Here is a 23,566-nt window from a genome sequence, read left to right on the forward strand (position 1 = left end):
TTAGTCCAGTACTACCTTTATATTCTAACTATTCCTCAAAGAAACTGTGTGGGTTATGTATTTCATTTGCGCACCAAAGCAAACAGTGATTTCTGAACCATTCTACCCACAAATCCCCATTTATTAAACAAAGAATAACAGGCAGAATGGCTCACAAATCCCTGTGTGTTTGGAACTCAAATAACATACAGAAGCCTAGAATGTTAGTACTAGAAAACAAATAGCTGTTAAAATTGTATTCCATTACGTTTACTATTAATGCTTCTCCTCACCACTAGTCCACTTTGTACTCTCATCTGAAGCACATTGTAGTAGTATACAAACAGAAAAATAGCCTTCCCAAATCATTGTAAGAGGCCAATGCACATTCACACACCACCACAAAGAGCTTCCCCATCAAACTCATGCACGCATGCACACAGCACACATACATTGTACAACAGACCAAACCATGTCTTCTTTTTTTCAACAGACCCCAAAGAATGCCTACCAAAAAGCAAGTCTGTAGAAAGGAACGCAGAAGTAGAGCAATTACAAATAAAAGTGTCCAACCTAAGCATCCATCTGTAGCAGGGTTTGTAGAGAACATTGGAACAAAACAGCTAATACAGCCATTTAGCGAAACAAAGGAAGCTTCAACTACCAAAAACTTACCTCCTCCAACAAAATGTGGCACGAAACACAAAACTCTTCACAAAAAATCGGCTACCAGTACTGCTAACAATGCTCCTATTAATCCTGATATAGTAACAGAACCTATAGTAAAAAAAGTATTTCAGCAAAAATGTTTCGCCACAGAGTTCTTCAGAATGTAATAAGAAGAGGACCGAAATCATCCTCAACCCTCAAAACCTACCGTAGAAAATTAATCCTACAAACTCTCGTGGACAGTGCAATCCTTCTCAAAAGGAAGTTGTTTATATTAGTGTTAAACAGGATGAAACCACTAACAAAACTAAGTACCAAACTACAAAAGAAACTTATCAATAAACGGAATGTGAGCAAAAAAAACTTCTTACATATTTGTGGTGGTGAATGGAGTCACACAACAACCACAGAACCATATTTTAATGACGAAGCATACAAACAAAATCAAACAAACACAATTGCCATCCATAGCAGTGGACGAGGGTATGAAAAAATCAATAATACCATCATGGAACAAGAAACACTGCTTAGAAAAGTATCCCCTGAAAACTCAGAATTACCTCTCGATTCGACTGAACCAAACCGTCCAGTATACAAATGGCTGTGCACGTCAATGTGTGCCATTCCTAACAAATCTTTCAAATCTTTACGTCAGTTCCTCAATCAGTATGTGAAATGTAAAGACAAAATTAAAATGAAAGTGCTGCAAAATATGGATATCTGTCCAATGCGCAAATACACAGGACTACAAGGACATTCATTAGCCTGCATTTCTGGACCTATTTACAAAAGCACCTTTCATGATATCAAAATGATATCAATACATCATTCAATTGTAAGAAATCTAGTGTATAAAGAATACTATGCTAAAAGTCCAGCTTCAGAATTAGCCAATTTAAATAACACTCTTCTGCATGGTACTCCCAATTACCTACAAGCAGAAATTTACCGTATCCAGAGAAAATATTTTGGAAGTGAAATCCACTTACAAAATGCAATAGTTATAGGACAGACTAGCAATAATTCTGCACATAGCAACCTTCTATTACACACATACAAAATAGAAATACTAAAATTTAAAAGTGCATCGGCTGAAATACCAAACCATGTGTGTGTGTGTTGCCGCAGAACGTTTTATAAAAGGAACACAAAAAATATAGACACAGCATACAAAATAGAAGACAATGAAGATTGCAAATCGTTTGAATTAGCTCTCTACCTTTTAGCAGAAAACAAATATCAAATAAGTGAACCCCTAATATGTTGCAGTTACTGCACTACAAAACTAGACAACAACCAAACTCCTTCACGTGCTATCACAATTAATTTGGAATTGTTCCCACTACCAAAAACCCTGCAGCAACTCAATTTATACGAGAGCATCATAATTCAAACAGTTCACCCATTTCAAGCAGTTATACACCTTCACCCAAAAACAGCAAAATTACCTCCCTCAGAATTGGTGAAAGGCATTTGTGGCAAAGTAGTTTATTTGCCATTAGATCTAACAGAAAATGTACACACTGTAGGAGTGCAACGTTCAATAGAGCATTCTTTAATTGTCTTGGTAAATGGTGTACCAACAAAAGACAACAATATTTGGCAACAACTGGTGGACTGACATAAAGTTAGACAAGCCTTGCAGTATCTAAAAGACAATAACGAATACTACAAGGAAATAAATATTGAAGAAAGCTTAAGGGAAACAACTGAAATAATTGAAGAGTCATCAGAAACTGTACAATTCGAACTTCTGGATCCTGCTGCAGTATCCACTCTTTTGGCCCAGTACACAATTCATCCATTGCATTCGAATGAAAGCATAGATGATGCACTAGAAACTTACCAAATGTGACAAACCAAAGGTTCACCAATGAGCATATAGGAAAAAAGTATGGAAGAACGTGCTTTTCCACTGATATTTCCTACTGGCAAAGGTGGAAGATACGATGATGGACGCACTCATTTGTGTCTAGCCCTGATGAATGTGGCTCACTTACCCTGATCCACAGAAACCGGTCAGCTGTAGAACGACTGGACCTAGTGCAAACCTCGACCAGCACAGGTCCACCTCGTTCTGAAAAAGGACCCCCACACCAAGTACCTAGGGGTCCATCTTTCCAGGAGTAAAACCTCATGAGAGGAACCTATTGGAGAACTGTTCTTCCTTGTTTTTAATAGAAAACCTGCACTTGCCAATACAGAGAAAACCCATTAAAGTAGACAATACCTTTCATCTGTAAGGCAACACACACATGCAAAGACCATGGTGGTCTAGTATGTGTTGTTTTGTTAGCACAGCACAGTGCACCACAGACAAATTGGAAAGCATAGCCAGAGGAACTGGCTCCTTTTTAAACCTAGCTCCATTCGATATAACTGTGTTTTTCTAGTGTGACTACGATTTTGTGCAACACACAGTTGGAAATCCCATAAATAGTCCTGTTGTTTTTGTCACGCACTCAGATTACGGCATCAGAATACCGCTCATTATGAATGTATTCGCAAGATCCCAGGTTTAGACAAAATGTGGAATACATATTCCACCTACTCTTTGAAAGTGAACTAGCAACCCTATGTTATGGAGTTGCACACATTTTGAAATCTGGAACCCACTTTCAAAATATGTCAGCTACGCAATTAATACAAAAAGTACAAGAAAAAGATGAGGTTTTACAATCAAGTCTAACAAATTTGTTTGCAAACATGCGTGGTACAAAAGAATACTGGTTCCGATGGCATGGAGACATATGTTGTATGATCAGTAACCTTGGACCACCGATTTAGTTTGTTACACTAAGTTGTGCAGAACATGCATGGGAAGATTTACATGAGTTCCTACGCATATCAAACAACAACAAAACCAACATAGATTTATTAACACCTGGAAAACTTTGTTCTCTAGATCCAGTTAATATGTCAAGATATTTCCATCATCGTTTCATTGCTATGCTACACTTTATTTGCAATAAAACTGTTCCTCCCCTTGGAGAAGTGCAACACTTCTTTTGGAGAAAAGAATACTAAGCGAGAGGAGCACCACATATTCACATGCTTTTATGGGTCAAAGGTGCACCTAAATTTGGTCACGACACTGATGCCACTGTTTTAAAGTTCATCCAAAAATATGTCACTTGTGAAATCCCTTCACAACAGACACATAGTGACCTGCATGGGCAGATTTCACAATTTCAAAGACACACATGTGGCAAATATTGTCGTTGCAAATACAAAAACAAAGGGAAACACTATGTCATGATGCCTACCTCCAAGGAGCCAGGTCCGACCCAGCAACCCCAGAGGCAGGCATCATTCCCCCCAGGGAAGTTCCAGCGGGCCCAAGCTGGGGCCCTTTGGACGCAGTCCTGGCGCCTTAGGCGCCAGGCTCATGTTGGACCCCAGTCCTGGCGCCTTAGGCGCCAGGCTCATAAAGCTGAACATGTGTTCAAGTGTTTTTATGTGCACTTACCTGATGCAGACCATGCTGCTACATCCAGGCCCTCTTAAGGCCTGAATGGGACTACTTTACCTGTGGGACTACTTTCCACCCGGGTGTGGTCGGGGAAGGATACATACCTGCTTCGCGTTGTTCGGCACCTAGCAGCTGGACGCTCACCGTGTCTGCTCCTGCTTCTGGACTTCAGCCACGCCTGTCAGCATCCTGGGACACCTGCAAAGGGGGATAAGAAGAGAATTGGAGAGGAAGAAGGCCTTACCTGCTAAACCTGCACCACGGAGACATCTCACCGACGATCCTGAAAAGGAAGACATCATTTTTAAAAGCATTTCGCTCCGATCGCTGCAGCGCTGCATTTCACTCACCTTTCTTGGGCGCCTCCATCTTCAGCAGCGATCATCCGGATCCGCAGCCACTTCCCAGAGCCTAGAGAGAAAAAGACAAGAACACAAGGTGAGAGAAGGAAGGGAATAGGAAAAGCTCAGTTTCCTTCTAAGACTTGCCTGTTGGGTCATTCCCATTTCATTTCGGGTCTTGCTGCTTCCAGGCATTTTCCGGACCCCGGCCCCTATGGGGAAAAAAGACAAAGACATTAGATGAGCGAATGCAAAAACATTACCTGAGCGCTCATCTAGGACTTACCAGATCTTTACTGGAACTGCACTTTTCACTTCGGGTCGGCGCCATATCTCCAGCATTCCGAACCCCGGCCCCTATGGGGAAAAGACATCAACATTAGCGCTTTGTTGCAAGAAGTCTCCAAAGGAATCTTCTTTCATCACCTGAAAAAGACAATGAACATTATTATTAAAAGCTTGAACTTTTGAACTTGCAACAGAACTTTTACAGCGCCTTACCAGTATAATCAAGCTTACCTGAACTCCCATCCAACCTCAATCCAGTGAAGTAACTGGGTTCAACGCGCCCCTGCGTCTGAAGCAGGATGGAGAGCTCGTCCTTTCAGACCCTAAGGTGAGACTTCACGGGGGATCGTGGAAGGGTATCGAGGAGGGTTGGAAGGAAGTGGGAGGCTCGAGCATTATTCCGCCAGATTGTAATACTCCCTTTTCACGTACAGGAGGATATTCCTGCGAGCCAGATTAGCCAGAGTAGAGGGGCCCGTCCTATCCATCTTCAGAGCCCTGCGCTTCACCATTGAAGAGGCATCAGCACTCGAAACCAGGCCAGCGCCTCCGTGGGAATCAGGTGAGCATGACAGAACGCGAAGCCTACCCACAATTTCCCACCCGGGCGCTATGGAGACTTCCGAGACTGACCAGCTGGCCCAGCTTTTGGGGGAGTTACGGGCAGAGGTGCACTCAGCCCGCCAGGAGACTAACGCTCTCAAAAGAGAACTGATCCTATCCAAGGAAAGAACAGATGACCTGGCCAAAAGGTTATTGCAGGCCCAGGCAGGGCACATTCCTTTACCGAATTACGGTGGTACTTCCACATCAATGAATAACCCGGTACAAATCAATCTACCTGGACACATGCCTTTGGCCCCGCCTGAACGTTTTGCAGGGGATCCCAAGAAATATGCCGTCTTTATGAACCAATGTCGTTTACACTTTCTATGCAGACCCGGGGCCTTCCCTAACGACCCGACCAAGGTAGCCTTTATACTATCTTACCTCAGTGGCAGTGCTGCCGATTGGTCTATTCCATTGGTAAATCAGGATGATCCCATTCTCCAGGATTTTCAGAGCTTCCTGGCCAGCATGGAAAGATTGTTTGCCCGACACTCTCAAGGACAGGCCCTTGATAACGAACTGCTATCCTTACGACAAGGTAATCAGGATCTCCTGTCCTAAATTGCCACCTTTAATAGACTGGTTGTGGAAACTGGATGGCCAGAAAATAAAAGGATCACATTGTTTCATCGAGGCCTGCGTGGAGAGCTTAAAGATGTTCTAGCTCAGATAGTAAATCCACCCCAGGTCTGCGCAGACTACATAGACTTTGTGGTTCAACTTGATCACAGACTTCAAAATAGAAAAGCAGATCGGTTCAAGTACGAAACTCGAGTACCGATCAAAACCCACGCTAACTCCAAGAGCGCCGATGTATCCGAACCTATGCAAATCGGCGGTGTTAAAGGACCATTAACGCAGAAGGAACGAGAGAGAAGGCGGCAAATGCAACTTTGTCTGTATTGCGGGGCTTCCGGTCACTTTCTTCGAAATTGTCCGGTTAAACCACCTAAGAAGGTGGTTGGAGCCACTGATAACAATTTATTGACACCTGATTCGGGAAACGACCTAGCCCGACAAGCGTAGGGGTCCGCTTGCCGAGCTTGAAAACAAACTCTTTGACCTCGCATTTTGTCATGCCAATGGTGCTCGTGGACCCAAAACAGCCTCAGCAGTTGCATGCTATAAAAGCATACATCGACAGTGGAGCTATTGGAAATTACGTAGACCGTGAATTGGCTTCCGGGATTAAGCTCCCTCTCCGCCCGAAAGTAACCCAAGATGTCATTACTACAGTAGATGGAACCGAAATAGCCTCAGGGCCTGTAACGCATTCCACTGTTGAATTGACACTGGTGGGTCAGGATGGACATCGGGAAGCAATCGTGTTTGATGTGATCAAGGCCCCACAATTTCAAGTAATTCTTGGAATTCCTTGGTTAGAAACACATAATCCAAGAATAGACTGGCGAGCAAAGAAAATAAGTTTTCCTGATTGTGAACCAACTTGTTATCCAAGAAATCCAGCTATGGGTTTAGCCTCAGCGACTTCCACCTCTGTACAGCTACCGTCAGAATACCAAGAATTCCAAGACGTTTTTCAGAAAGAACAGGCTAACACGTTACCTCCCCATCGATCTTATGATTGCCAAATCGATCTGGTACCCAATGCTCAACTACCTTGTAGTAGGATTTATGCTCTTACGGAACCTGAGAACCTGCATTTGCGTCAGTATTTAGATCAGTACCTAGCCAATGGTTTTATTCGCCCATCCAAGTCTCCTGTCTCTTCAGCTTTGTTCTTCGTGCCGAAAAAAGAGGGCGACCTTAGAACATGTATAGACTATCGCGCCCTAAACCAAATAACAATTAAGAATCGTTATCCTCTGCCCCTGATCCCTGAGCTTATCGACCAGGTGAAAGACGCTAGTGTGTACACCAAGTTAGATCTCCGAGGAGCTTATCACCTGGTGCGTATAAAAGAAGGCGACGAATGGAAGACTGCATTCCGCACCAAATTTGGGCTCTTCGAATATCAGGTGATGCCCTTCGGTTTGTGCAATGCACCTGCCGCCTTTCAGTACTTTATGAATGATGTTTTTCGGGAACTTATTGATGTCTGTGTCATTGTTTATATTGACGACATCCTGGTGTACTCTTCTTCAGAAGCCGATCACAGAAAACATGTTAGGGCAGTTCTTGAGAAATTGCGCCAGCACAAACTATTTGCCAAGCTCGAAAAATGCGTTTTTCATACCACAGAAGTTGAGTTTCTCGGATTCATCCTGACACCTCAAGGAGTCCGAATGGACTCGCGAAAGGTGGACGCCATCCTCAAATGGCCATCTCCTAGCTCGGTGAAGGGAGTTCAGAGCATGCTTGGCTTTGCCAATTTCTATCGAAGATTCATCCCGGAATTTTTCCAAACAGTCCAACCCATCACAGCTCTCCTAAAGAAAAATAAACGCTTCGAATGGACTCTTGAGGCCAAACAAGCCTTTCAGGACCTGAAAACCAAATTCACCTCTGCACCTGTATTGAGGCACCCACACCCAGATCTCCCTTACATTGTGGAAACCAACGCATCCAGTTCGGCCATGGGAGCTGTCCTGTCGCAAAGAGACCCAGAAACTAACCAACTACACCCTGTGGCCTTTTGGTCCAGAAAATTCTCTCCTCTTGAATTCAGCTACGCAATTACCGACAAAGAGTTACTGGCTATTAAATCTGCTTTCAAGGCTTGGCGTCACTACCTTCTCGGGGAAAGACACACCATCACCGTAATTACGGACCACAGAAATTTGCAGTATTTAAAGACGGCTAGAGCTCAATCTTCACGACAACTCCGATGGGCTCTATTCTTTGCGGAATTTGATTTTGTAATTACCTATCGCCCTGGCTGCAAGAATGGTAAAGCAGACGCCTTATCCCGGATTGGCATGGAAGAACCCAATTCGAGTTTAGAACCTGTGCCAATCATACCTGAACAAAGAATCTTAGGCTTAACTTCATTGCAAACTATTGAGGATATCCAAAAGCAAGTAAAACAACTTCTAGACTCTTCAGCCTTACTGGAATGGAGTCAAAAGGGTCCTCATTACACCGTTAAGGATGATTTACCCTACTTCCAGGAGCGGTTGTTTCTGCCAAGTAAAGAATTGCAGGAACTTGTTATTGCCCATCATCATGAATCATTAATGGAAGAACACCCTGGTATCGCTAAAACGGAGGAAAAAATCAAACGCCACTTCTGGTGGCCTTCTTGGAGAAAAGACATAAAGTCTTTTGTGTTGTCTTGCGGAATTTGCACCCAAAACAAGGGTCAAAAGAGAAGGCCAGCCGGCCTACTTCAACCCTTGGATATTCCACCGGCACCATGGCACACCTTGTCAATGGACTTTATAACTGACCTGCCTCCTTGTGGTGGTTACAACACTATCCTTGTAATTGTGGATCTATTCTCCAAAATGGCCCACTTTATCCCTTTAAAAGGGTTGCCTTCAGCTTCCACCTTGGCCAAGGAATTTCTGGAGAATATAGTTCGCATACATGGTTTCCCTTCCATATTAGTCTCGGATCGTGGAAGTCAATTTATCTCCCATTTTTGGAAGAAGTGTTGTCAACTAGCACAAATAGATGTGCGGTTATCCACCAGCCTCCACCCCCAGACCGACGGACAAACCGAGCGAACCAATCAGACTCTCGAGCAATGTCTTCGGTGCATGTTACACCAATCCGAGTTGAATTGGAAAGACATCCTTTGGATCGCAGAATATGCATACAACAATTCAGTGCATTCTGGAACCGGACAAACTCCTTTTTATACTTTGTATGGTCACCATCCTCAGATCTCTGACCTAGATCCACCTCTGACCCTGGAAATGCCCGCAGTAAATCATCTGCATTCCACAATAACCCGAACCTTCAAAGAAGCTGCAACTCATTTACAGCAAGCCAAGAAAAAGTATAAAGAAAACGCTGATTTGCACCGAAGTAAAACTCCTCCTTACCAAGTAGGAGACCAGGTATGGCTAGCAACTAAACATTTACCCCTCAAGGGCCCGCGAACCTTCAATCCCAGATTCATAGGACCTTATCCCATCAAAGCTATAATCAACCCAGTGGCCTTTAAACTGGATTTACCGTCCAACATGCGTATTCATACAGTTTTTCATGCGTCACTTTTGAAGCCAGTACAACCAGGAACCCGACTGTCCAAGCCTCCAGACCCAGTTCAAATTGAAGGGGAATTAGAATTCGAAGTTAAAGACATTTTAGACTCCAAGGTGTTACAGTCGAAACTCTTCTATCTTGTTGACTGGAAGGGATATGGACCTCAGGAGAGATTGTGGGAGCCTAGTAACCATGTTCACGCACCTCGATTAATACAAAGGTTCCACCGGAGATTTCCGAACAAGCCTAAACCCCCGGAGGGAACAACTTTGGGAGGGGCCTTGAGGGGGGGTACTGTCATGATGTCTACCTCCAAGGAGCCAGGTCCGACCCAGCAACCCCAGAGGCAGGCATCATTCCCCCCAGGGAAGTTCCAGCGGGCCCAAGCTGGGGCCCTTTGGACGCAGTCCTTGCGCCTTAGGCGCCAGGCTCATGTTGGACCCCAGTCCTGGCGCCTTAGGCGCCAGGCTCATAAAGCTGAACATGTGTTCAAGTGTTTTTATGTGCACTTACCTGATGCAGACCATGCTGCTACATCCAGGCCCTTTTGAGGCCTGAATGGGACTACTTTACCTGTGGGACTACTTTCCACCCGGGTGTGGTCGGGGAAGGATACATACCTGATCGGTGGAAGGATACATACCTGGAACTTCTTCCAAAGCTATTTAAACCCCACCCGAACAGCCACACGTGCTTCGCGTTGTTCTGCACCTAGCAGCTGGACGCTCACCGTGTCTGCTCCTGCTTCTGGACTTCAGCCACGCCTGTCAGCATCCTGGGACACCTGCAAAGGGGGATAAGAAGAGAATTGGAGAGGAAGAAGGCCTTACCTGCTAAACCTGCACCACTGAGACATCTCACCGACGATCCTGAAAAGGAAGACATCATTTTTAAAAGCATTTCGCTCCGATCGCTGCAGCGCTGCATTTCACTCACCTTTCTTGGGCGCCTCCATCTTCAGCAGCGATCATCCGGATCCGCAGCCACTTCCCAGAGCCTAGAGAGAAAAAGACAAGAACACAAGGTGAGAGAAGGAAGGGAATAGGAAAAGCTCAGTTTCCTTCTAAGACTTGCCTGTTGGGTCATTCCCATTTCATTTCGGGTCTTGCTGCTTCCAGGCATTTTCCGGACCCCGGCCCCTATGGGGAAAAAAGACAAAGACATTAGATGAGCGAATGCAAAAACATTACTTGAGCGCTCATCTAGGACTTACCAGATCTTTACTGGAACTGCCCTTTTCACTTCGGGTCGGCGCCATATCTCCGGCATTCCGAACCCCGGCCCCTATGGGGAAAAGACATCAACATTAGCGCTTTGTTGCAAGAAGTCTCCAAAGGATCTTCTTTCATCACCTGAAAAAGACAATGAACATTATTATTAAAAGCTTGAACTTTTGAACTTGCAACAGAACTTTTACAGCGCCTTACCAGTATAATCAAGCTTACCTGAACTCCCATCCAACCTCAATCAAGTGAAGTAACTGGGTTCAACGCGCCCCTGCGTCAGAAGCAGGATGGAGAGCTCGTCCTTTCAGACCCTAAGGTGAGACTTCACGGGGGATCGTGGAAGGGTATCGAGGAGGGTTGGAAGGAAGTGGGAGGCTCGAGCATTATTCCGCCAGATTGTAATACTCCCTTTTCACGTACAGGAGGATATTCCTGCGAGCCAGATTAGCCAGAGTAGAGGGGCCCGTCCTATCCATCTTCAGAGCCCTGCGCTTCACCATTGAAGAGGCATCAGCACTCGAAACCAGGCCAGCGCCCCCGTGGGAATCAGGTGAGCGTGACAGACTACACCAAATGCTTTGGTTTCCCTAGACCAGTTTCCCTAGTGAACAACTTCATGTCTTCAGTTCGACATAGTGATAAAGGCAAATCACCTAAGAACACGTGTTACATAAAAAGAAGAGAAGAATCAAAATATATCAATAATTACAATGCAATCATTGCCCTCTTATGGAATGCAAACATAGATGTGCAGTACATTGCAGACAATTCCAATGCTGTTGCACGATATGTTACAGCCTACCTAAGAAAAGCAGAAAAAACAGAGCTTCAAGACCTCTGGGATGACCTATCATCAGACAAAACACTATCTCAGAAATTGTACAGCCTAGGCATAAAAATGCTCTCTCTTAGAAAATGTGGCGCATATGAAGCGGCAGATCGTTTAACCGGTACTGCTTTGTACGGATAATCAGACAACATAGTATGGCTAAGTCTTGGTCCTGCTAAATCTAGAATTCTGAAATCATATGAGGACATATAAACAATTGCCAGAAATGATCCCAACAGCCAAGACATTTTAAAAAACAATTTAATGGACACATACTATCCGAACAGGAGTAGCACTTTGGAAAGCATTGTCTATACCACATAGCTCAAAACTTTGCATACAAAAATAATATAAAACCCGATGAAAGCAAAGGCAGATATAGAGTCACAGATTGTGAAGGCAGCTTAGTGAAACTTACCAAACGAAGCTTAATTAATCATGTTAAATTGTCAGTAAAAACTCCTCAACAGAAAGAACTATATTACATATCTCTGCTACAACTTTTTAAACCATGGAGAAAAAAGGAAGAGATACTAGATAACTATGACTGCTATGAAGATGCTTTCAAAGCAAATGAAAGCGCTATCACCGATGTGAACTTTAGGCAGTACAAAACAATGTTGCACAATGAACAGCGACACGAAGAAGAACTTCAGGCCCAACTAGATAAGGACTCTTCCGACAGTAGTCAAACTTCTGTAACAGGAAGCCAAGAACCACTAGGACAGCCACTAATAGCAAATGAGGCAGAATTAGCTATGACAGAAGTAGAAAACACCATGTGTCACTTTCAAGAAGATATAGAAGACTTAACTGTACAACAAGCAAAACTTAACAAAGATCAGCACACCATTTTTGAAGACGTAACAAAACAGATTGCACATGGTGTACAACACGAAAATAAAGAATGTACCTGCCAAAATTACAAACCTATACTGCTGTACGTCAGTGGTGAAGCCGGGTCAGGAAAAACATTCTTAATCAAAATCATCAGCAAGCTCCTTCAACAATTGACAAACAACAAACTGTCAGCTGTTGTAACTGCCCCCACAGGTTTCGCTGCCTACAACATAGGCAGTGTCACTTTACACTGATTACTACTTCTTCCAGTAGAACACCAAAACAAATTAGACTATTACAAACTTTATGCATAAGCTGCAATGGAACTATGCACAGTATTAAAGCAAATGAAAATGCTACTAATAGATGAAGTGAGCATGGTCTCCAACCTAATGTTGGCTTTGATTCACCCCAGATTGCAAGAAGTACTTAAAACAAACTATGAAGAACTCTTTGCAGGGAAACACATTATCATTTTCGGAGATCTTCTACAATTGACACCAGTGAAAGGTGAACCTATTTTTAAAACCTTAGGACACAAATTCTGCCGTAAAACTGTTGGAAGCATAGGAAATGTGCAGCAATCTGCAGATCTCACTTATGCCAACATCCTAAAAAGTATTAGAGTTGGTGTACTATCTCAAGAAGCACAAGCAATATTGAAAAACCGGCACCTTCATGCACTTTATGGCGATAATGCATGTGCTACTGATGTTATGGAACAATTAGCACACAAAAATATCACTTGTATGGCCTTAATGCCAACTCTTGCAAGCTGTTTCAAATTCAATGAAACAATGTTAAATAAAGAAATGCAAACAATAATGGAAATGTGCGCCACAGACAAACTAGACGTACATGGTATGACACTACCCATGTGTGAGCAAGCCACAACAAGACTAAATAGCTTAGAAAATTCAATCTCCAACACAGCTGGGTTGGAATAAATATTAAAATTATCCTTAAATTGTAGAGTAATGCCTAAACGTAACCTTGATGTGGAGCAAGGGCTAGTTAATGGGGCACTGGGTGCAGTTGTTGGCTTTCAATCATACCCAGGTGACAACAACATTCAGTTTGTCAAGATTTGCTTTGACAAACTTTCTGAAATGAAAAGGATAGGGCGCTCAACTGCTCGATTCCTTCTCTTCAAAGACATGTATGTACATAGAGAAAAATTTTCTCTAACTCTTGCATATGCAGTCACCATTCATAAATCCCAAGGTCTAACCCTAGACAAAGCATTGATAGATATAGGAAACACAGTCTTTAAAGAAGGCATGAGCTACGTAGCACTATCACGCTTACGTACACTTGACGGTCTATTTCTAATCAACTTTGAGGCAACTAAAGTGAACGCTGATATTACTGCATTTTAAAATGCTATAGAGTGTGTTCACTGTACACCCCGCATCTGAAAAAATATCCTGGTCCAGAAAAAGTAAAACGTGGTAAAAGAAAACTAATTCAAACAGAAATGCAAAAGAATCTGACAGCAAATCCTTCAAAGAAAACAAAAGAAGCTAAAGGTTCATCATTTACCACAAGCAAAGAAGAACCTATTAGGGAAAGTAAACCAGGTACTTCTACAAAGAAGGAACAGAAACTCCGGAAAAAAGCACTCAGATACAGAACTAGCTGGTCCATTCAAATTTTCAAATGAAACTGGTGTAAATTGCTATGCAAATGTGAGCAATGAATATTCTATTTCAGTTGCCACCAATTGTTAACAATATTTACTTACACAGTACATACCAATTGTGTTTGCATATTTTTTTTATTTTTTAATTAAATTTTAAACAAACAATAAAAACCAAACAAACAGTGCATGTTCAACAGTTTCATTACACTTTTTAAATTCCCTAACCACTACTCCCACTACCCCACTCCCCTTGCGAGTCTATCACCTTGATTAATCAGATTCCACACCCTGTGGTTCGGTCTCTTCCTCAACAGGTTCAGTCGGGTCATCTAATGACCCAAACAATCCGGCTATCAGTGATTTCCAGGCCATCAGGGACTCATTCTCCTCCTCCCCTCCATTGCTGCACGCCTCTTGCCATGCTATGGTTTCGGCTTCTGCCCATTTTTGCAAGTCCTTCCACCACACCTCTATCCTCGGCACATGGCATAACTTCCATCCCATGGCAATTCTTCGCTTTGCAAGCACATAAGCCAGGTCCCTTAGTTTGCTTACATGCCTGAGTTTCCGTGGTCTGGGGAACCCCCCCGGCAGGCAGGCCCATACCGTGTCCACTACTATCTTGATCTCTCTTCCTTCTAGTTTCTCTTTTACACCCCTCCAGAACCTTCTCTGTGATCGGGCAAGACCAAAACATATGCACCATGCCTGCCTTCTCTTCGTCGCACTTGGGGCATGCTTGTCGACCTGCATTCTCAAACCTCGATATCCTCCAAGGCGTCATATAAGCCCTGTGTGTTATGTAGAGCTGTATCTGTTTCAGTCTCGTGTTTCTAGACACCTTCTTATGATACCTTTGCACCCGTTCCCACATCCCACCTCCCATTTGGCCCCCAACCTCCGTTTCCCAGTCCAATCTCAGCTGCGTGACCTCCTTCCCCAGTTTAGACATCAACATCTCGTACAGTCTGGAGAACTCATGGCCCCCCTCAGCTATATCATATATAACATCTATGGTGGCGTCCAGTTCTTCCTCCAACACAGTTTCGGGCCACATTCTCTTAATCCTCTGTACCATTCTGTGGTACGTGATGTACTGGCCTTCGTGCAACCTGGCCTCCTCCCGCAGCCCATCAAAGGTAACACAAGAGCCCCCCTGCCAAATATCCCCCATCGTTGCCACCCCAGCCGGCTCCCAGTGGGTCCGGAGTATCAGTCGCAGCTGAGTGCCTGCCCCTGTTAATACCACCAATGGCATCTGCGGCGAGCATGGGGACGGGTTCCCCATCAATTGGCATCCCCTGCGCCACACCTTCCACCCCAGCAGCATCATTTTAGGGCGCCCCACCACCTCCGCCCTGGGTGCCTACATAACTTCTTTCAAATAAAAGGGTGCACAATCCCGCCCAAACAGCCTAAATTCGGAGGTCTCTTCATCAGATAGCCATTTGGCCACATATTACAACTGGCTCGCCACATAGTACGCCTCGTAATTGGGCAACTTTATACCCCCTTTGTCATGGAAGTTCTGGAGCTTCCATAACGCCACTCTGTTTCGCGTGCCATGCCACAGAAAGTCCCTGCACATGCTATTCAGTTTGGCAAAAAACCCTTTAGGATTCAGATACGGAATATTCCCGAAGTAATGTAGGAGCCTTGGCAGGACCACCATCTTTAGCATCGCACCCCGCCCCATCATCGCCAAAGGCAGCTTTGCCCAAAACCGCATGCATTTCTCAATTTTTTGGATTGCCACCTCTGTATTACACCTATGCTCCTCCCCCACGGTGTGATATATATATATATATATCCCCAGGTACCGAAAAGTACTAACTGCCCACGGTACCTGTAAGACCGGTAACCTCTCCGCTGGAACCCCTGTATACCCCCTCAACGGGAACAGACTGGACTTCTGGGGGTTCACCGCTATGCCTGATAGCATAGCGTATCTCCCAAGCACTTCCAAAATGTACTGGAGGTTCTCCTCCGGATACCGCACATACAGCAACATGTCGTCCGCATATAGGGAGACCAAGTGCTGCTCCCCGTTCACCTCGATGCCTATGGTGTCATACTGCTGCCTCAAGTAGATCGCGAGAGGCTCCAGGGTCAAAATGTAGAGCATTGGGGACCACGGGCATCCTTGTCTAGTACCCCTACTAAGCTGCCACCTCTCTGATATCACAGATCCCGTCTTTACTCTGGCCAGCGGTTCGCTATACAAAATCTCCGCCCATCTTACATAGCCAGGCCTTAACCCATAGTGTTTCAGGGCCGCCAGCAGCCACGGCCACTTGACGGTGTCGAAGGCCTTGATCGCATCCAGGGACACGATTGCCATTTCCTCCTCACTTCCACCGCCAAACTCAATGATCCTCTGAAGTCGCCTATGATTGTTGGTGATGTTTCTATGGGGGACATAGCCCGTTTGATCTGGATGTATTAACTTACCAATGACCTTTTTCAGTCTATTCGCCAAGACCGCAGTTAATATCTTGCCGTCTTGGTTCAACATTGACACAGGTCCGAAGGAACCACAGCTGCGCCCTGGTTTATTTGGTTTAGGGAGAGGCACTATAATAGCCTCTCTCAGTGACTCCGGCAGGCGGCCCGTCTCGAACGCCTCATTTATCATCTCTAGCAGCGGGGGGAGGACCTCTTCTATATATACCTTGTAAAATTCATTTGGGAGCCCGTCTGTCCCTGGGGTCTTACTAGTAGGCAACTGCCTCACCACCTCCCCCAGTTCTTCCAGGGTAATGGGGGAGTCCAATTCCTCTCTTTCCTCCTCATTTATCTTGGGCAGCCCCATATCCTCAAGCGTTTATTCTATCATTGCCCGGCTACTTTCCCCGTCTTCCCCGTATAGCACTTTATAATAATCCACAAACGCTTGATTAACCCCCTCCTGGGTGTCCTCTACGCTACCATCTTCCCTCTCTATAGTTCTGATTGTGGCTCTAGGGGTCTCGCTCTTATATAACCACGCCAAAAGTCTCCCCGGTTTGTCACCTCCCGCATGCTGTCTCTCTATGTACCTTTTGTAGTTAAGGTTGCACAACCTCTCCCAGTAATCCGCACATTTTTGCTGCAGCTTAAGTATCAAATCTAGTTTCTCTGCTGTATCGTCGCCGGCTTTTAAGGCCTCTTCCAATTTTGCTTCCGTCTACCTCAGTTCTGTTGAAACCCCACCCTGTAGGCCCTTGGATTTCGCCATGGCCGCCCCCTTCATAACCACTTTAAAGGCCTCCCATAGTGTCCCCGCCGAGTCCACACTCCCAGTATTGGTTTCAAAATAATTTACTATCTCCTCCCGTAAATCTTCTCTAAAGAAGGGGTCTCTCAATGCCTCTGCCCGTAGGTGCCATGTCGGGATCCTCGCCCTCGGGGGGCAATATTGCCACACAAGAATCAGGGGCGAGTGGTCCGAGAGGACCCTGGCCCTGTACTCTATGTGCACAATTTCCGCTATCATTTCTGGTGATGCGAAGACATAGTCCAGCCTTGTTGATAACTGCTGTGGGGCCGAGTAATGCGAATATTGCCTTTCCCCAGGGTGCCACACTCTCCATGCATCTTCCAACCCAAAGTCATCAAGCAGTGTCTGTAGCGCCCTAGCTGCAGGGGCCCGTCTATCCAATTTCCTGTCCGATCTATCCACCCTCGGGTTCAATACACAGTTGAAGTCCCCTCCCCAGATCACCGCGCTTCCCACACACACGCTCAGGTTCGCACTCAGTGTCCTAATGTACGCCGCCGTGTTCTGGTTCGGGGCGTACGTGTTAACAATACTTATCTCCCTATTCTCTACCAATCCCCTCAACATAACCATCCTCCCGTCTGTCTCGGCCACCACTTGCAACCGCTGAAACAGGACATGTGGCGCCACCCATATAAGTACTCCTCTTGCGTAGGCCGAGTACGAAGAGCCCACCAGCACCCCCTTCCGCTTTCCCGCAATCGTGTCCATCTTTTCACATGTAAGGTGGGTTTCCTGTAGCAATGCAATATCTATTTTCTTCCTGCGCAGATACAGCATAACCTTGTTCCTTTTTAAATAGCTATTAAGCCCCCGCACATTCCATGTGAGTATTTTAAGGTCCCCCATGGCCCGGTATGATCCCATTCCCTCCCCCCCAGGTGCAGTGTAACCTTGAGTTCCATTCCAATCTATATAGGCTTGCATCCCCTTCTAAAACCCCGTTAACCAAAAACACACCAAACTTCCCACTCCCTCTCCCCCCGCCTCCCAACCCTTCCCCAACACTCCCCCCCAACTGTTGCCCAGCTCCATCCCTGGATCTCAGGCTCCCCCGCATCTAGCTTTCCAGCTTTCACCTGTACTCGAAGCTCCACAGGGTGAGGCCGCCCTAGTGGCCAACCTACTATAACTACAACTACAATTCGGGGAGTAGGGTGCTACCGCCCTGACACTCCAATAGCACATCAAAGAACTACACATTGCTATACAGTTTAAATATATGTAACCACCACTATATTCAAGTCCACCAAGTCTCTCACAATCTGCAATAGGTTATCGGATATCAGCCTCCTACAGCCAGGCCCATCGTTCTCAGCTTTCGCCTAATTTGTTCGAATGCCGCCATAGCAAAATGCATACCGTGTCTGAGTCACTTTTCACATCCATTTTGTGTCTCCTCCGTGTCTTGATCCGGGCAGCCCTGCAGATCCAACCACGTTGTCGCTTCTTCCGGAGTGTCAAAAAAGTGCATTTTGCCTTTATACACAACCTTCAATTTTGCGGGGTACAGCAGCATATATTTTATCCCAGCCGCCCGCAGCCTCCTTTTGATGGTTACATAGCTGTACCGCTGCCTCTGAACCAGCATAGTGTAATCCGGGTATACCGTGATAGTGCTCGAGGCCCTCTCGATTGTTCCGCCTTTCCGAAAATACTCCAATATTTTTTCCCGGTCTTTATAGTTCAGTATCTTGCCAATTATCGCTCGTGGAGGGGCCCCCGGTCTCGGCTTCCGTATGAGGGCTCTATGTGCACTCTCGACCACAAATCCTTGCGAGAGTGTACCAGCCCCGATTCCTTGTAGGAGTAAGTTCTCGATATAATTAGTCGGGTCCTGGCCCTCCTCGCCTTCCGGAAGACCCACCACTCGAATGTTGTTTCTCCTCGCTCTCCCTTCTGCTTCTTCTGCTCGAGACTCCAAGTTGGCCACCTGTTGCTTGAGGACATGGATCTCTTTTGTATTGTTGGCACCGGTGTCCGTATTAGTTTTCACCACGCCCTCCAGGCTGCTTGTGCGTTCCGCCAGTCCCCTGACATCCTGTCTCAGCAGGGAGACTTCGATGCCCACTGCTTCAATTTTAGCCTCCAGGGAAGTGCGTAGGTCCATCATCGCAACCCCCCAAGATTCCTTCAGCTCCGTAATGGCTTCCAAAATCTGATGATTATCAGCCACTGTCGCGCCCTCAGCCTGTGCCATCGGGCCTTTGGTTGAGGTGGCCGCAGGAGACAGTTGTGCTTTCGCAAAAATGTCCATTGTGGGTTGTTTGGTCTTGTTCTTGCCCACGGCCCCTCGCGCCGCCATTTTCTGGTTACTGTTGGGTCTCCCTAACACGATTCAGTGACCAAGTGTCTCCCCAGCCGCAATTTCTGCTCTTTACCAACTGTTGCTGTGGTCTCCAGGCAGTCGCAACCTCCACCTCCTCTCGCCACTGCTAGTTCAATGCCAAGCGAGCGCTTCTCGTGCTGGTCGTGGTGCGGCCTGCATTTTCACACCTCTGCTGCCCTCGGGCCCCTGCCGTCCGGGCCAGCGCCCAAGCCTCCACGACTCCAGACCTACGGCCCCCGGGGGTTTTTGTATTCCGCCTTTACCTCGCCATTGTCGTTCTTTCCCCGTGGCCGCCGCCTCTATTTGTCCTCTTCGGGTACCCTGGTTTCGTTTCTTTTGTTGTCGGCCATCTTGTGTGACAATGGACCGAGCCGCCGCCGTCGTTCATCGAGCAATTCCTCCAGACTCCCGCTTACGATTTTTCTCAATCTTTATACAATGAGCGAAACATCCATTCCCATGCATGTGTGATTGATTCTGGAACCAGTGGCGCACTTTTAAAGGTAGTTTGTACGGATCATCTGTCGGATCCTCCGGAGCTCCATGGGAAGCACGTCCTACTACATGGCTGCTCAAGCCACGCCTATGTTAGTCCTTCATAGAAATGCAACAAACAATCCTGACAACACGTACAGTGTTCACGGAATAAGACAAGAATTGGACTAGTATATTGGAATGGTGAGATTCACTATAAACTCACAAGAAGATCCACAAGAATTTCTAATGTACTTACTACAAGTACTGGAAAACAAAAGCATACCTATAAATGAAATCTTCCAGATTTCATACATGTGGAAACATACATGCACTCTCTGTAGCAATGTGATACAGGAACAAATCCCAAATGAGCGATTTGTGTATGTACCCATACCTAATTGTGAATCCATTCCATTTCAGCAACTTGTACAGAATGCAAACCATGGCAGATTATGTACTATGTGCAATTCAGACAATCGCTCCACCTTACTGATACAAACACATAGTAACTACATAATACTCATGCTGCTACATTATAATGCAGATGGTACCAAAAACAACTACAAGCTGACTGGATTCACACACGGTCAAGTGTCACTTGGAAAGAAAACCTTTACAACAGTAGGTATAATCTACCATGCAGGAGCTACAACCAATGCAGATCACTACACTGAATACATTAAAAAGAAATGTGGATGGGTGGAATGTAATGATAGCACCATTACTCTAAAGCAGAGATTGCCAGCTAATCTTACAAATGCGTACTTAATCTTATTAAAGCCAAAATTTAATAACTAATGTGTACTTCAACATTACCAAAAAATGAAGTGAAAGACTCCAAACAGTTAGAATACGCCAACAGGTATCTATCTAACTGTCCAAGAGTGCATAACAACGACACAGATAAATGAATACCACAGAACCGTAACAACAAATGCACAGTTAGAATACGCCAACAGGTATATAACTGTTGTTAAAAATCGGTAACAAACATAACATTAATCAGAAAGAACAAGGAAACACTCAAAGAAAACAAAGAAATAGTTTGTAGCATAGCAAATAGAGGTTTTTTTTTAAACCGACAAGGATTTTTTTCCCCCAGACCCAAGGATTTGAAAAACAAACACAGAAACTGAGCAAAATGCACAGTACACTGGTTTGTAAACTAAATATGAGAGTAAAAAAAAAGCTAAACTGTCTATTATACAATGTAATAAGTCTTCATAAAATGCAAACACTAACATGCTTTTTTCTTTTATCACAGAAATTAAAAAAGGATAGTTCCGCCAATTACTAAAGTCATGTAAGACATATATGGATTCTGAACAAATTAAACAGTAAGTATAATTACAGTCATTTCATACATATACAAATCTACACGTCTAATCTATGGCAGTAATGTGGTGCAGTGGCTGTAGGCTGGGCCTAGCATCTTCGATGTATAACCTACCACCTACACCCTACGGCCAAGCAACCAAGACTATAGGTCCTACCCACAACCATCGCTGCATATCAAAACCATGGTGCTTCTAATTTGACTACTTATAAGTTTAGTCTTGGGTGCATGGTCTGCAGCCATGCAGCCAAGACACTAGAACGTGCACACAACCACGGCACCACACCACACCCATGTTCACTTATAACCTCACTGCTTTTGACTTCAGTATTGGGTGCATGGCCTTTGGCCATGCACCCAAGACTCTGGGTCCTGGCCAGAACCACCACAGCATATCGCAACCATTGTGGCTTGTAATTTCACTACGTATAAAGTTTGTTTTGGGAGCATGGCCTTCGTGTACCTATACCTGTGATATGCTGCAGTAGTTGTGGCCACAGGCTACAGACTTGGGTGTAAGGCCATAGATTATTCAATGTATGGGTATGTAGTATATAAAATCCATAGTGGCTTACAACTGCAGTGCTTATAATTTTGTTCTTGGGTGCAAGACTCTACGTCCTGGCCACAACTACCACACCATATCACACCCATTGTGGTTTGTAACTACAATATGTATAAATGTGCAAAGAAAAAATGGCCTACAGCCTATGGCCATGCACCCAAGACTCTAGGCCCTGGCCACAACCACCACAGCATTGTATAGTGATGGTTGCTTGTAAATCAGTAGCACACCCATAGAACGAAACATTGTAACTGTAGCATGTACTCAATTTGTACCCAAGACTCTAGGCCCTGCCCACACCTACCCTGAGAGATGTGCGATACTACGGGTGTATCTATAGGTGTGGTATGTTGCAGTGGATGTGGCGAGAGTATAGGCTCTTAGCTGTATGTCCATACATATTGCAATGTATGGGTGTGCAGTATCTTATTACTCTAGTGCATACAACTTTGTTCTTGGGTGCATGGCCTTTGGCTATGCACCCAAGTCTGTACACACTCTCCACAACCATCCGACCCATAAGCAACACTACAGGTATATCCATTGCTGTGACATGCTGCAGTGGTTGTGGCCAGGGCCTAGAGTCTTGGAAGTATGGCCTACGGCCTACCGCCTACGGCCATGCACCCAAGACTCTAGGCCCTGGCCACCACCACCGCAACATATTACACCCATGGTCGCTTATACATTAGTAACACACCCATTATAACTGTAGCATGTACTCAATTTCTACCCAGGACTCTAGGCCCTGCCCACACCTACCAGATACATAATCGAATGTATGGGTGTGATGTATGAATGTGATATCCTGCAGTACTTGTGGGCAGGGTCTACGCTCTTCGTGTATGGCCTACAGCCTACGGCCATGCATCCAAGACTCTAGGCCCTGGCCACAACCACCGCAGCATGTCACACCCATGGCGGCGTACTAATCAATAGCACACCCATAGGAAAAAATAATGTAATAACGACATGTACTCAATTTCAATGTTCGCTAACACCACGCGTGTCCTTAGAACAGTTTCAAGGTGCCTGTGCACAGCACGGACTGAAATACTACCCTTATTTGACCCCTCATTTTCTGTATGTACAAACATCCCGAACAAGGCGGGCATAGAGAATACATCATTAACACCTACCACCTGAACAAATACAGTTTTTCACCCATCTCTCGCTGTCTGAATCTCCCCAAGCACTATGACACAGCAAAATAGTTTTCGAAATAGCATGTTGCCGCTGGTAGCCGCTGCGCTGTCAGCGGATCCAAGATGTCGGGCGCATCCAAACAATCTGACTCATAACAAGTCTCACTGCAGCCAATCGGCAGAGATGTCGTGTGTCGGCGGTCATGACGTCAGCCCCTTAGCCAATCGGTAGCTTGTCCGCGGAGCGAACATGGAAGTGTGACCGCGGAGCGGACATAGATATCACTAATTTTTTGAAACCTACTTTTTGGCCATTTTAAATAAAAGTACTGCACAGATTATCACCAAATTTACAAAAGCGTGCTTTCGGGACCAAGCCCTTGACCCTGCTGCAAATTTGGTGAAAATCCATCCAGCGGTTTGGCCTGTAGCCGTGCGCAAAGTTTG

This window comes from Ambystoma mexicanum, chromosome 4p, assembly GCF_040938575.1.
Source record: "Ambystoma mexicanum isolate Mex_15411 chromosome 4p, UKY_AmexF1_1, whole genome shotgun sequence".
In the NCBI taxonomy this organism is placed as follows: domain Eukaryota; kingdom Metazoa; phylum Chordata; class Amphibia; order Caudata; family Ambystomatidae; genus Ambystoma; species Ambystoma mexicanum.